We start from the raw sequence: 12,684 nt of genomic DNA, 5'->3' as shown, positions 1-12,684 counted from the left end.
GGTGATAGAACGACAATCTCTCATCCCACCCTTCCCACCTGCCCATCTCCCAGTGTTGCTGGAAGACCAGCATTAAATCCCACCAGTGAGGTAGTAGGTTGGTTTTCAGCTGGTCAATGAGCCAGCAGGCTTAAGAAAGAGGAAAGGTGTTGGAAGAGGAGGCAGAGTGAAGCTTCCTCCCAATGAATACTCCCAGGGCAGATACAGCATATGTTGAATGCAGAGTGACAGCAGCTAATTTGATCAATCCTATCCTTTATTGTACCGTCCCACAACTTCTTGCCACTTGCTTCTCCTGGAGAAGAAGTTTCCCAGTTTCTCCACTGCATTGCATTTAGGAACATAGAATGGCTTCGGCACAGGAGTTCGACATTTGGCCCGACAAGTCGGTGCCGGCTCTGCAACAGCAGTCCAACTAGCCCCACTCCCCTCTCAGTTGTTTTTAATTATGTGCTGGTGGAGGGCATTTCACTTGAGCACATATGAAAAGACACACTTTGTGAAACTATGGGCTAGGAGTTGTATGCTTATAATCTTTCACTCTGTAAATAAATGTTAGACTGAGTAAAGATTGACTGCAGTACTATCCTTCACCAACTCGCTTTCTGGAATATAACATCCCAGGCTTCCATGCCCAGCCCTGCAACTTTTTTTCCCTTCAAGTAATTAACTATTTCCCTTTTGAAAGCTACAATTGAATTTGTTTCCATCACCCTTTCAGGCAGTGCAGTCCAAACCCTAACCATTTGCTGTGTAAAAAAAGCTTTTCCTCATGTCACCATTGGTCCTTTTGCCAGTCAACTTAAATCGGTGTCCTCTGGTTATAGATTCTTCTGGCAATTGAAACAGTTTCTCTCTATCTACTCTGTCTAGACCCCTCATGATTATGAATGCCTCTATCAAATCTCTTCTTAATCTTCCCTTCTCCAAGGAGAAGAGCTCCAGGTTCTCCAATCTATCTGCATAACTGAAGTCCCTCATCTCTGGATCTTTTCTGCACCCTCTCTAAGGCCTTCACATCCCTCCTAAAGTGCAGTCCCCAGAATTGGACACACTACTCCAGTTGAGGCTGAACCAGTATTTCATCATAGCTTCCTTGCTTTTGTGCCCTATGCCTCTGTTTATAAAGCCCAGGATCCTGCTTTTTTTAACCACTTCCTCAACCTGCACTGCCACCTTCAACGATTTGTGCACATGCACCCCAGGTATATCTCTCTTCCTGTACATGCTTAAGAATAGTATCTTTTATATTGCTTCTCCCCTTCCTTCAAACCAAAATGTATCAGTTTGCACTTCTCTGCATTAAATTTCATGTGCCACATGTCCACGCATTCCACCAGCCTGTCCATTTCCTCTTGAAGTCTGTAACTATCCTTCCCACTTTTGACCATACTTAAGTTTTGTGTCATTTGCACATTTTGAAATTGTACCCTGTACCCCGAAGTCTAAGTCACTAATACAGATCATGAAAACCAGTGGTCCTGCTGTGTGCCAAAGTTTTTCTGTCCTTGTTAATTTTGGTCTTGTAACTGTCATGCAAGGCCCCCCCATCTGCCAAGAATGAGGCACATTAATTTCGCCACGTGGACACTAAGTTTCAAATTGTTACTGGGAAGAAGAGAATGCCTGTTACGAGGTATTGCCAGGCCCATGGCTGGAAAGACATTTTTGCATATTAGCAGACCGTGTTGGAACGAAGGACCATTCCCTGACCCACCCAATACACAAAGCCAGAAGTGGTTATACCAGTCACATGACTACCCTGCTGGCCAACTTGGAGAGTTTTAAATTGTAGAGACAGTGTTTGAACTGGCAGAAGGCAGTTTTTCTCCTGGACTGAGAACATCTCTGTCCTGTCGGCTCCCATCTCTTTCTCACCAGCTTCAGAATCCATTGAAGATACATGAACCCCAAGAGAGACAAGTCTCCTACAGTGAACAAGGTTTAAGAAAAATACTGGGCCCCAACAAGAAGCAAGATCTACCTACAAGCAAGGACGAGACAGTGAGCTCGAAGACCCGTAACTAAAAAGTCTTCCGATATTGCCTCAATCTTTTCCACTTTATTTCTTTTCTTTTCTGTACCTATCTACATGTGTGTATTGCGTATGCATGCTAGCGTGGGCGCTTCGTGTATCCGTATGTGTCAACCGAATTAGAGTTTTAAGTTTTAATAAATTTCAATCTTTCTTCTTTAAACCTAAGAAAACCTGTGTGTGTGTTCTTTGCCTTATAATTGGAAAGCGGTGAACAAGGATTCACCAAGGGGGAGCTAAAAACATAGTGTGTTTAAAAAATAAAACGCTGTTGCAGTAAGATGAGGTGAAGGCTGAAAGGGAACTCTAGACCTCTTTCTGGTCATAACATAACACTCCTGTGAAGTGGGTTGGGATATTTTACATTTTTCAAGGTGCTGTATAAATGCAAGTTCTTGATATTGCGTAATAGCCTTCATCACTCATTGCTTGAACCCCCATCAATACTTTGCCAGTCGGTGCCTACCCTTCAAAGGTCCTTCATATAACATGTCGTGCTTTGGGACATCTTGAGGACACAGTAGGGTGCAGTAGGGTATTTCTTTCATTCCCTTCAGAATAGTGATATAAGGCTCAAAATACTCTGTAGATATGACCCAGTTTTGAAAGGATAGATTTTATTACTGCTGGATATTTTCACAGTCCAAGTGGACATAACTTGATCTGACCTACTTAGAAGGAAGAGGTGAGGTTTGGCTGATGGGTTTTAATGTAGATATATGGGAATAGGAACTTGGGAAAAGCAGTAGTCTATTTAACCCCTTGAACTACTTCCGCCATTCAATGAGATCATGGCAGATCTAACTATATTTTGCCTTATATACCTTAGTACCTTTGGATAACATGCTATTGATATCAGATTTAAAGTTCTGAACAAAGAACACTGCAGCATAGAAACAGGCTATTCGGCCCTCCAAGCCTGCGCCGATCTTGATGCCTGCCTAAACTAAAACCTTCTGCACTTCCGGGGACAGTATCCCTCTATTCCCATCCTATTCATGTATTTGTCAAGATGCCTCTTAAACGTCGCTATCGTACCTGCTTCCATCACCTCTCCCGGCAGCAAGTTCCAGGCACTCACCACCTTCTGTGTAAAGAACTTGCCTCGCACATCCCCTCTAAACTTTGCCCGTCGCACCTTAAACCTATGTCCCTTGTAACTGACTCTTCCACCCTGGGAAAATGCTTCTGACTATCCACTCTGTCCATGCCACTCCTAACTTTGTAAATCTCTATCATGTCCCCCCTCCACCTCCGTCGCTCCAGTGAAAGCAATCCGAGTTTTTCCAACCTCTCCTCATAGCTAATGCCCTCCACACCAGGCAACATCCTAGTAAACCTCTTCTGTATCCTCTCCAAAGCCTCCATGTCCTTCAGGTAGTGTGGCGACCAGAATTGCACACAATATTCTAAGTGTGGCCTAACTAAGGTTCTGTACAGCTGCAATTTTTATACTCTATGCCCCAACTGATGAAGGCAAGCATGCCGTATGCCTTCTTGACTACCTTATCCACCTGCGTTGCCACTTTCAGTGACCTGTGGACCTGTATGCCCAGATCTCTCTGCCTGTCAATACTGCTAAGGGTTCTGCCATTTACTGTATACTTCCCACCTGCATTAGACCTTCCAAAATGCATTACTTCAAATTTGTCCGGATTAAACTCCATCTGCCATTTCTCCGCCCAGGTCTCCAACTGATCTATATTCTGCTGTATCCTCTGACAATCCTCATCACTATCCGCAACTCCACCAACCTTTGTGTCGTCCGCAAGCTAACTAATCAGACCAGCCACATTTTCCTCTAAATCATTTATATATACTACAAACAGCAAAGGTCTGAGCACTGATCCCTGCGGAACACCACTAGTCACAGCCCTCCATTCAGAAAAGCACCCTTCCACTGCTACCCTCTGACTTCTATGACCGAGCCAGTTCTGCATCCATCTTGCCAGCTCACCTCTGATCTTGTGTGACTTCACCTTTTGTACCAGTCTGCCACGAGGGACCTTATCAAAGGCTTTATTGAAGTCCATATAGACAACATCCACTGCCCTTCCTTCATCAATCATCTTCGTCACTTCCTCAAAAAACTCAATCAAGTTAGTGAGACACGACCTCCCCTTCACAAAACCATGCTGTCTCTCGCTGATAAGTTAATTTGTTTCCAAATGGGAGTAAATCCTGTCCCGAAGAATCCTCTCTAATAATTTCCCTACCACTGACGTAAGGCTCACTGGCCTATAATTTCCTGGATTATCCTTGCTACCCTTCTTAAACAAAGGAACAACATTGGCCATTCTCCAGTCCTCTGGGACCTCACCTGCAGCTAATGAGGATACAAAGATTTCTGTCAAGGCCCCAGCAATTTCTTCCCTTGCCTCCCTCAGTATTCTGGGGTAGATCCCATCAGGCCCTGGGGACGTATCTACCATAATGCTTTGCAAGACGCCCAACACCACCTCATTTTTGATAAGGACATGACCCAGACTAGCTGCACTCCCTTCCCTAGACTCATCATCCACCAAGTCCTTTGGTGAATAATGATGCAAAGTACTCATTTAGTACCTCGCCCATTTCCTCTGGCTCCACACATAGATTCCCTCCTCTGTCCTTGAGTGGGCCAACCCTTTCCCTGGTTACCCTCTTGCTCTTTATATACATATAAAAAGCCTTGGGATTTTCCTTAATCCTGTTTGCCAATGACTTTTCATGACCCCTTTTAGCTCTCCTGACTCCTTGCTTAAGTTTCTTCCTACTGTCTTTATATTCCTCAAGGGCTTCGTCTGTACCAGCCTTCCAGCCCTTACGAATGCTTCCTTTTTCTTTTTGACTAGGCTCACAATATCCCGCGTTATCCAAGGTTCCCGAAAGTTGCCAAACTTATCCTTCTTCCTCACAGGAACATGTTGGTCCTGGATTCTAATCCATGCTGGCCCTGGAACTTCTGTAACCCTTTGTGTGTAGAAGTAGTTCCTAATTTCACTCCTGAAATTTTAAAAATTGCAAACCTCTGTGCCCCACTCCTAGACTCCCCAACCAGGAGATACAGTTGCTAATTGCCCAATCCATTTCTTTCATGTTCTTGAAAACTTCAATCAAATCACCTTTAACCTTCTAAATTCCAGGGCACACAATCCTAGGTTGTGTAATTGCTCCTTGTAATTTAACCCTTGGAGTTCAGGTACTATTCTGGTAAATCTACGCTGCACTACCTCCCAGGCCAATATGTCTTTCCTGAGGTGTGGTCCCTATAACTACTCAGTACTCGAGGTGTGGTTTAACTAAGGCTTTGGATAGCTGAAGCATGATTTCTCACCCCTTGTATTCTAGTGCTCTAGATATAAAAGCCATCATTCTATTAGCCCTGCAACTTCAGTTCCCTCATGTCACCATCCAATTTCCTTTTGAAATCTTTCATTGTCTCTGCTTCCGCCAACCTTGCAGGCAGAAAATTCCAGGTCATTACCACTCGCTCTGTAAAAAAAAAAAAAAAAGTTCTTCCTCACATTCCCCCTGCATCCCTTGCCCAAACCTTAAATCTGCATCCCCCAGTCCTTGTACCATCAGCGAATAGCAGCAGCTTTTCTTTGTCTACCGTACCTAAACCTGTCAATCTTGTACACCTCTATGAAATCTCCCCTCAATCTCTTTTGCTCCAAGAGCAATCTCAGCTTTTCCAACCTAACCTTGTAGCTAAAATTCATCATCGCTGGAACCATTCTGGTAGATCTCCTCTGCACCATCTCAAGTATGCGGACTTCCTTCATAATGTATGGTGGCCAGATCTGGATGCAATGCACTAGTTGCGGCTTAACCAGAGCTTTATAAAAGGTCCAGCATAACTTCCCTGCTTCTCTACTCAATATTTCAATTTATGAAGCCCAAGATTCCATATGCTTTGCTAACTACTCTCTCAATACGTCCTGCTGCCTTCAAAGTTCTATGCACGTGAACTGCCATGTTCCACTGTCCCTGTACATTCTTCAAAATTGTGCCATTTAGTCTATATTGCCTCTCCCTATTCATTCTGCCAGCTTGTTATCCCACGTGAGTTTTGCAAGTCTTCCAAAGGTGGTAGCTGCTTTTCCTATGCGCGTATCGAGCTCTGCATCGAGGGACAGATTGTCTGTCACTGTGGACCCAAGTTGGCAGAATTTGCTAACCGTTTTCAGTGGGGACCAAGCTGATGGTTTATAAGGCCTGTGTTCTCAGCACCTTGCTGTATGGCTGTGAAACATGGGTGACTTAAAGCTACCAGGAAAAGCAGTTCAATAATTTCCTTCTTGGCTGTCTGCGGCGCATTATGGTTATATCCTGGCAGGACAAAATCACAAATTTGACAGTCCTCTCAAAGGCAGAGCTCCCAAGTGTGTTGGCACTAATCAAACAGTGGTGGCTTCTGTGGATTGGACATGTCTTCAGGATAGATGATCACATACCCAAGGACCTTCTGTATGGAGAAGTAGTCGGGGCCAGACAACCAGTGAGGCACCCAAAGCTCCGCTTCAGGGGTGCTTGCAATTGTGACATAAGGGCCCTAAAAGTTGACTGTTGCACCTGGGAGTCACTAGCTGGCGAAAGAGGGAAATGGCGACACATCCTGTGGACTGGTGTGCACTACCACAAGGACCAGTTGCTACAGCAGCTTGGCAACAGGCGCCAACGTCAAAAACAAAAACTCTCAGCATCATTTGACAGCTTCACGTGTAGCACTTGTAGCAGAACCTGCCTGTCAAGGATGGGCTTCACAGCCATCAGCAAAGGTTCACCAAGAGAAGATACCCCCGCGTAAATGGATTGTTTGCTGCGTGTCCATCATCTTTCGTGGATGGAAGGATGCCAACCATTCCTTATGCCAAAATGCATCACCTCACAAATTGTATTAAATTCCATCTGCCATTTGTCTGTCTATTCTGCTAGCCGATCAATGGCCTGCTGCAGTTGATTGGTTTCATCACTGTCTGCCACACCTCCACTTTTGGTATCATCGGCAAATTTTGAAGTTTTACTCTAGTCCAATATCCAAGTCACCCTATAATATGAAAAAAAGGATCAAATGCTGAATCTTGGGAAACATCACTGTCCACCATCCTCCAGTCTGAAAAACAACCCATTTACCATGATTTGCTGTTTCCTTTCCATAAGCCAATTTTATATCCAAGCTGCCACTGACCCTCCTATTCCATGAGCCTCAATTTTGTTGACCAGACTTTTATCTGGTACTCTGGAAGCAAAGGTTAGAAAATAAAAAAAAAAAAGCTTGGCAGTGCTCAAGGGTATCTATTTTGATGCAAGGAGTATAGCAAATAAAGCAGATGAGCTGAGGGCACAGATAGACAAGTGGCAGTATGATATCATAGCTATTGCAGAAACATGGCTTAAGGAGGGACAGGAATGGCAGCTCAATGTTCCTGGTTCCAGGGTTTTCAGGCATGATGAGGGGATAAGAAAGGAGGGGGAGTGGCAATTTTGGTTAAAGAAACTATTACAGTTGTGAGAAGGGATGATATGTTGGAATGAGGTCATATGGATTGAGCTAAGGAACAATAAAAGGTCAATCTCACTGCTGGGAGTGTACTATAGACCCCAAACAATTAGAGGGAGATAGAAGAGCAGAAACGTAGGCAAATCTCAGAAGTGCAAAAACAGTAGGGCAGTAATAGGGGATTTTAATTACTCCAATGTTAACTGGAATAGTTTTAGTGTGAAAAGAATTGAGGGAGCAGAATTCGTGAGGTGCATTCAGGAGAACTTTTTTTGGCCAGTATGTAGTAAGTCCAACAAGAGAGGGCACAGTTTTAGACTTAGTTTTAGGAAATGAAGATGTGCAGGTGGAAGGAGTGGCAGTGGGAGAGCATTTTGGTAGTAGTGATCATAATTCAGTCAGTTTTAATGTAATTATGGAAAAGGACAAGGATAGAACAAGAGTTGGAGTTCTCAATTTTGGCAAGGCCAATTTCACTAAGTTGAGGAGTGATTTAGTGAAAGTGGACTGGTAAAAACTACTTGAAGATAAATCAGTGTTAGAACAGTGGGAGGCATTCAAAGGGGAGATTCAAGGGGTTCAGAGTAAACATGATCCCACAAAGAAAAAGGGTGAGGTGGCCAAATCTAGAGCCCCATGGATGTCAAGGAGCTTACAGGGTCGGATAAGGCAGAAAAGGAAAGATTACGTCCGACACAGAGAACTCAACACTACAGAAAGCCGAGAGGAGTATAGAAAGTGGAGGGGTGAAATCAAAAAGTAAGTTAGGAAAGCAAAGAGAGGGCATGAAAGAATATTGGCAAGCACAATCAAGGTGAACCCAAAGATGTTTTATCAATACATTAAGAGTAAGAGGATAATCAAGGAAAGCGTAGGGCCCCATAAACGACCAAAAAGGTAACCTGTGTGTTGGGGCGGAAGATGTTGGTATTATTCCTAATGAATACTTGGCATCTGTCTTCACAAAAGAGGGGGACGGTGCAGATATTATATTTAAGAGGGGTGTGAAGTATTGGATGTGATCAACGTAGGGAGAGAGGATGTATTAATGGGATTAGCATCCTTGAAAGTTGATAAGTCACCAGGGCCAAATGAAATGTACCCAGGCTGTTAAAAGAAGCAAGAGAGGAAATACTAGAAGGTCTGACCATCATTTTCCAGTCCTCACTGGATACAGGTGTGGTGCCGGAGGATTGGGGAACTGCTAACGTTGTACCTCTGTTTAAAAAGAGAGCGAGGGATAGATGGAATAATTACAGGCCAGTCAGTCTAACCGCAGTAGTGGGCAAATTATTGGAATCTATTTTGAGAGACGGGATAAACTGTCACTTAAAAAGGCACGGATTAACTAAGTACAGTTCGCATGGATTTGTTAAGGGAAGATCTTGTCTGACTAACTTTGATTGAATTTTTTGAAGAAGTAACAAGGAAGATAGATGAGGGTAGTGCAGTTGATGTGGTCTACATGGATTTTAGCAAGGCTTTTGACAAGGTCCCACATGGCAGACTGGTTTAAAAAAAAAAAATCCCATTGGATCCAGGGAAATGCAGCAAGGTGGATACAAAGTTCCGAAGAAGGGTCACTGACCAGAAACGTTAACTCTGCTTCTCTTTCCACAGATGCTGCCAGACCTGCTGAGTATTTCCAGCATTTCTTGTTTTTGTTTCAGATTTCTAGCATCCGCAGTATTTTGCTTTCGTTTGGAGATACAAAATTGGCTCAGTGGCAGGAAACAAAGGGTAATTGTTGACAGGTGTTTTTGCAGTGTTCTGCAGGGCTCATTACTGGGTCCCCTGCTTTTTGTGGTATATATTAAACAATTTGGATGTAAATGTAGGAGGCATGATCAAGAAGTTTGCAGACGACACAAAGATTGGCCGTGTGGTAGATAGCGAGGTTAGCTGTAGGCTGCAGGAGGATATTGTTGGTCTGGTCAGATGGGCAGAAAAGTAACAAATGGATTTCAACCTGGAGACCTGTGAGGTGATGCATTTGGGGAGGTCAAACAAGGCAAAGGAATACACGATTAATGGGCAAATACTGAAGTGCAGAGGAAGTGAGAGACCTTGGAGTGAATGTCCACAGATCCCTGAAGGTAGCAGGACAGATCGATAAGGTGGTTAATAAGGCATATGGAATCCTTTCCTTTATTAGCCAAGGTACAGAATATAAGAGCAGGGAGGTTATGCTGGAACTGTCTACCTCATTAGTTAGGCCACAATTTGAGAACTCTGCAGTTCTGGTCACCTCATTACAGAAAGGATGTAATTGCACTAGAGAGAATGAGAGGATATTTACGAGGATGTTGCCAGGACTGGAACAATGCCGCTGTGAGGAAAGATTGGATAGGCTGGGGTTGTTCTCCTTGGAACAAAGAAGGCTGAGGAGAGATCTGATTGAAACATACAAAATTTTGAGGGGCCTGGATAGAGTGGAGGTGAAGGGCTTATTTACCTTAGCAGAGAGGTCAGTGACTATGGGGCATAGATTTAAAGTGACAGGTAGAAAGACTAGAGGGGAGATGAGGAAAAGGTTTTTCATCCAGAGGGTGGTGGGGGTCTGGAAGTCACTGCCTGAAAGGGCAGTTGAGGCACAAACCCTCGACATATTCAAAAGAAGTCTGGATATGCCCCTCAAGTGCCGTAATCTGCAGGGCTATGGACCAAATGCTGGAAAGTGGGATTAGAATGGGTGGAACGTTTTTCGGCCGGCACAGACACGATGGGCCAAATCGCCACTTGCAGTGCCGTAAGCTTTCTATAATTCTGTAATCCTCTCTCATATCCCTCCTATCAAGGGAAGAGTGGAAGATTATGGCGAACCCTTACACTATCTCCACCCCCACTTCTTTGAGCAACCTGTGATGCAAGCCATCCAGACCAGGTGACTTATCCACTCTAAGCACAGTCAGCTTTTCCAGTCAATCATTCCTATCAGTTTTCACCCCATCCATTACCTCCAACATCTCTGTTCCTAGCGATATTTTATTAGCATCCTCTTTCTCATTTTACACCAGCACAAACTACTCATTAAATATTCTAGCTTTGCTTGGTGCCTTGAAGCATGGATCACCCTCTTTCTCCCTACCCACCTCTTGGTACATTGGAACATAGACAAGTTACGGCATGGAAAGAGGCCATTCAGCCCATCGTGTATGTGCCAGCTGTAAGAAGTAGCTGCCCAATCTAATCCCACCTTCCAGCACCTGGTCTGTAGCCTTGCAGGTTAGAGCACTTCAGGTGCATGTCCAGGTACCTTTTAAATGAGTTGAGGGTTTCTGCCTCCACCACTGATCTGGGCAGTGAATTCTAGACACCCACCACCCTCTGAGAAAAAAAGGTTTTCCTCATGTTCCCTCTAATCCTTCTATCAGTCATCTTAAATCTGTGCCCCCTGGTAATTGACCTCTCTGCTCGGGGATGCAGGTCCTTTCTGTCTACTCCATCTGGGCCCCTCAATTTTGTACACCTCAATTAAGTCACTGCTCAGCCTCCTCTGTTCAAAGGAAAACAACCCTAGCCAATCCAATCTTTCATTATAACTGCAATTTTCAAGCCTTGGCAACATTCTTGTAAATTTCATCTCTACTCTCTCCAGAACAATTATGTCCTTCCTGTAATGTGGTTAGCACCGCAGCTAACCACTGCGCAGTGGTTAGCACCGCAGCCTCACAGCCCCAGCGACCCGGGTTCAAATCTGGGTACTGCCTGTGTGGAGTTTGCAAGTTCTCCCTGTGTCTGCATGGGTTTCCTCCGGGTGCTCCGGTTTCCTCCCACAGCCAAAGACTTGCAGGGTGATAGGTTAATTGGCCATTATAAATTGCCCCTAGTGTAGGTAGGTGGTAGGGAAATATAGGGACAGGTGGGGATGTGGTAGGAATATGGAATTAGGGTAGGATTAGTATAAATGGGTGGTTGATGGTCGGCACAGACTCGGTGGGCCGAAGGGCCTGTTTCAGTGCTGTATCTCTAAACTAAACTAAACTAATGTGCTGACCAGAACTGTACGCAATACTCCAGCTGTGGCAGTTCTAGTATTTCATCCCAGCTTTTGTATTCTATACCTCGGCCAATAAAGGAAAGCATTCCATATGCCTTCTTCACCACTTCATCTACCTGTCCTGCCACCTTCAGGGTCCTGTGGGCATGCACTCCAAGGTCTCTCACTTCCTCTACCCCTCTCAATATCCTCCCGTTTATTGTGTATTCCCTTGCTTTGTTTGCCCTCCACAAATACATTACCTCACACTTCACCAGAATGAATTCGATTTGCCACTTTTCCGCCCACTCAACCAAACCATTGATATTCTGGAGTCTACAGCTATCCTCTTCACTATGAACGGCACGGCCAATTTTTGTGTCATCTGCAAATTTCCCAATCATGCCTCCCACATTTAAGCTCATTTGCAAAAATATCCGTCAACCATTACCCTTTGTTCCTGTCACAGCCAATTTTGGATCCAACTCGCCACATTCCCCTGAATCCCATGGGCTTTTACTTTTCTGACCAATCTCCCATGTGGGACCTTGTCAAAGGTCTTATTAAAGTCCCTGGAGACAACATCCACTGCACTACCCTCATCAATCCTCCTGGTTACTTCCTCAAAAAACTGAACTACGTTCGTAAGACACAACCTTCCCTTCACAAATCTGTGCTGACTATCCCTGATTAATCTGTGCATTTCCAAGTGACAGTTTATCCTGTCTCTCAGAATTGATTCTAATAATTTGCCCATCACTGAGGTCAGACTGTCAGGCGTATAGTTCTTTGGCCTATTCCTTGCATCCTTTGTAAACAACAGTACATTGTTTGTAGAGCTCAAATCCTCTGGTACCTTGCCTGTGAAGATTTGAAGATGATCCTCAGAGCATCTGCTATTTTCTCCCTGGCTTCCTTTAACAGCCGAGGCTACAATCCATCTGGCCCTTTTTTTATCCAGTTTCAAGGATGTCAGACCCTCTAGTACTTCCTCTCTCATGCTCATCATATCTGATATTTCACAATCCTCCTCTTTAACTACAATGTCTGCATTATCCCCCTCTTTAGTGAAGACAGAGACAAAATACTCAATAAGAACCCTGCCCACATCTTCTGCATCCATGCATAAGTTACCTTGTACATTTCTGATAGGCCCTACTCTTGCCTTAGTTATCCTCTTGCTCT

At 44.3% G+C, this 12,684-nt stretch overlaps 1 protein-coding gene across 7 annotated transcripts in view; it reads left to right on the top strand.

The window, feature by feature from the left end:
- LOC137378690 (transcription initiation factor TFIID subunit 4-like) overlaps window positions 1-12,684 on the top strand; it is a 459,938-nt gene that overhangs the window by 100,512 nt on the left and 346,742 nt on the right. The window lies entirely within an intron of this gene.

The sequence above is a fragment of the Heterodontus francisci genome, chromosome 17, assembly GCF_036365525.1.
Source record: "Heterodontus francisci isolate sHetFra1 chromosome 17, sHetFra1.hap1, whole genome shotgun sequence".
Classification (NCBI taxonomy): Eukaryota; Metazoa; Chordata; class Chondrichthyes; order Heterodontiformes; family Heterodontidae; genus Heterodontus; species Heterodontus francisci.
This window is presented reverse-complemented; position numbering and strand designations above follow the sequence as displayed.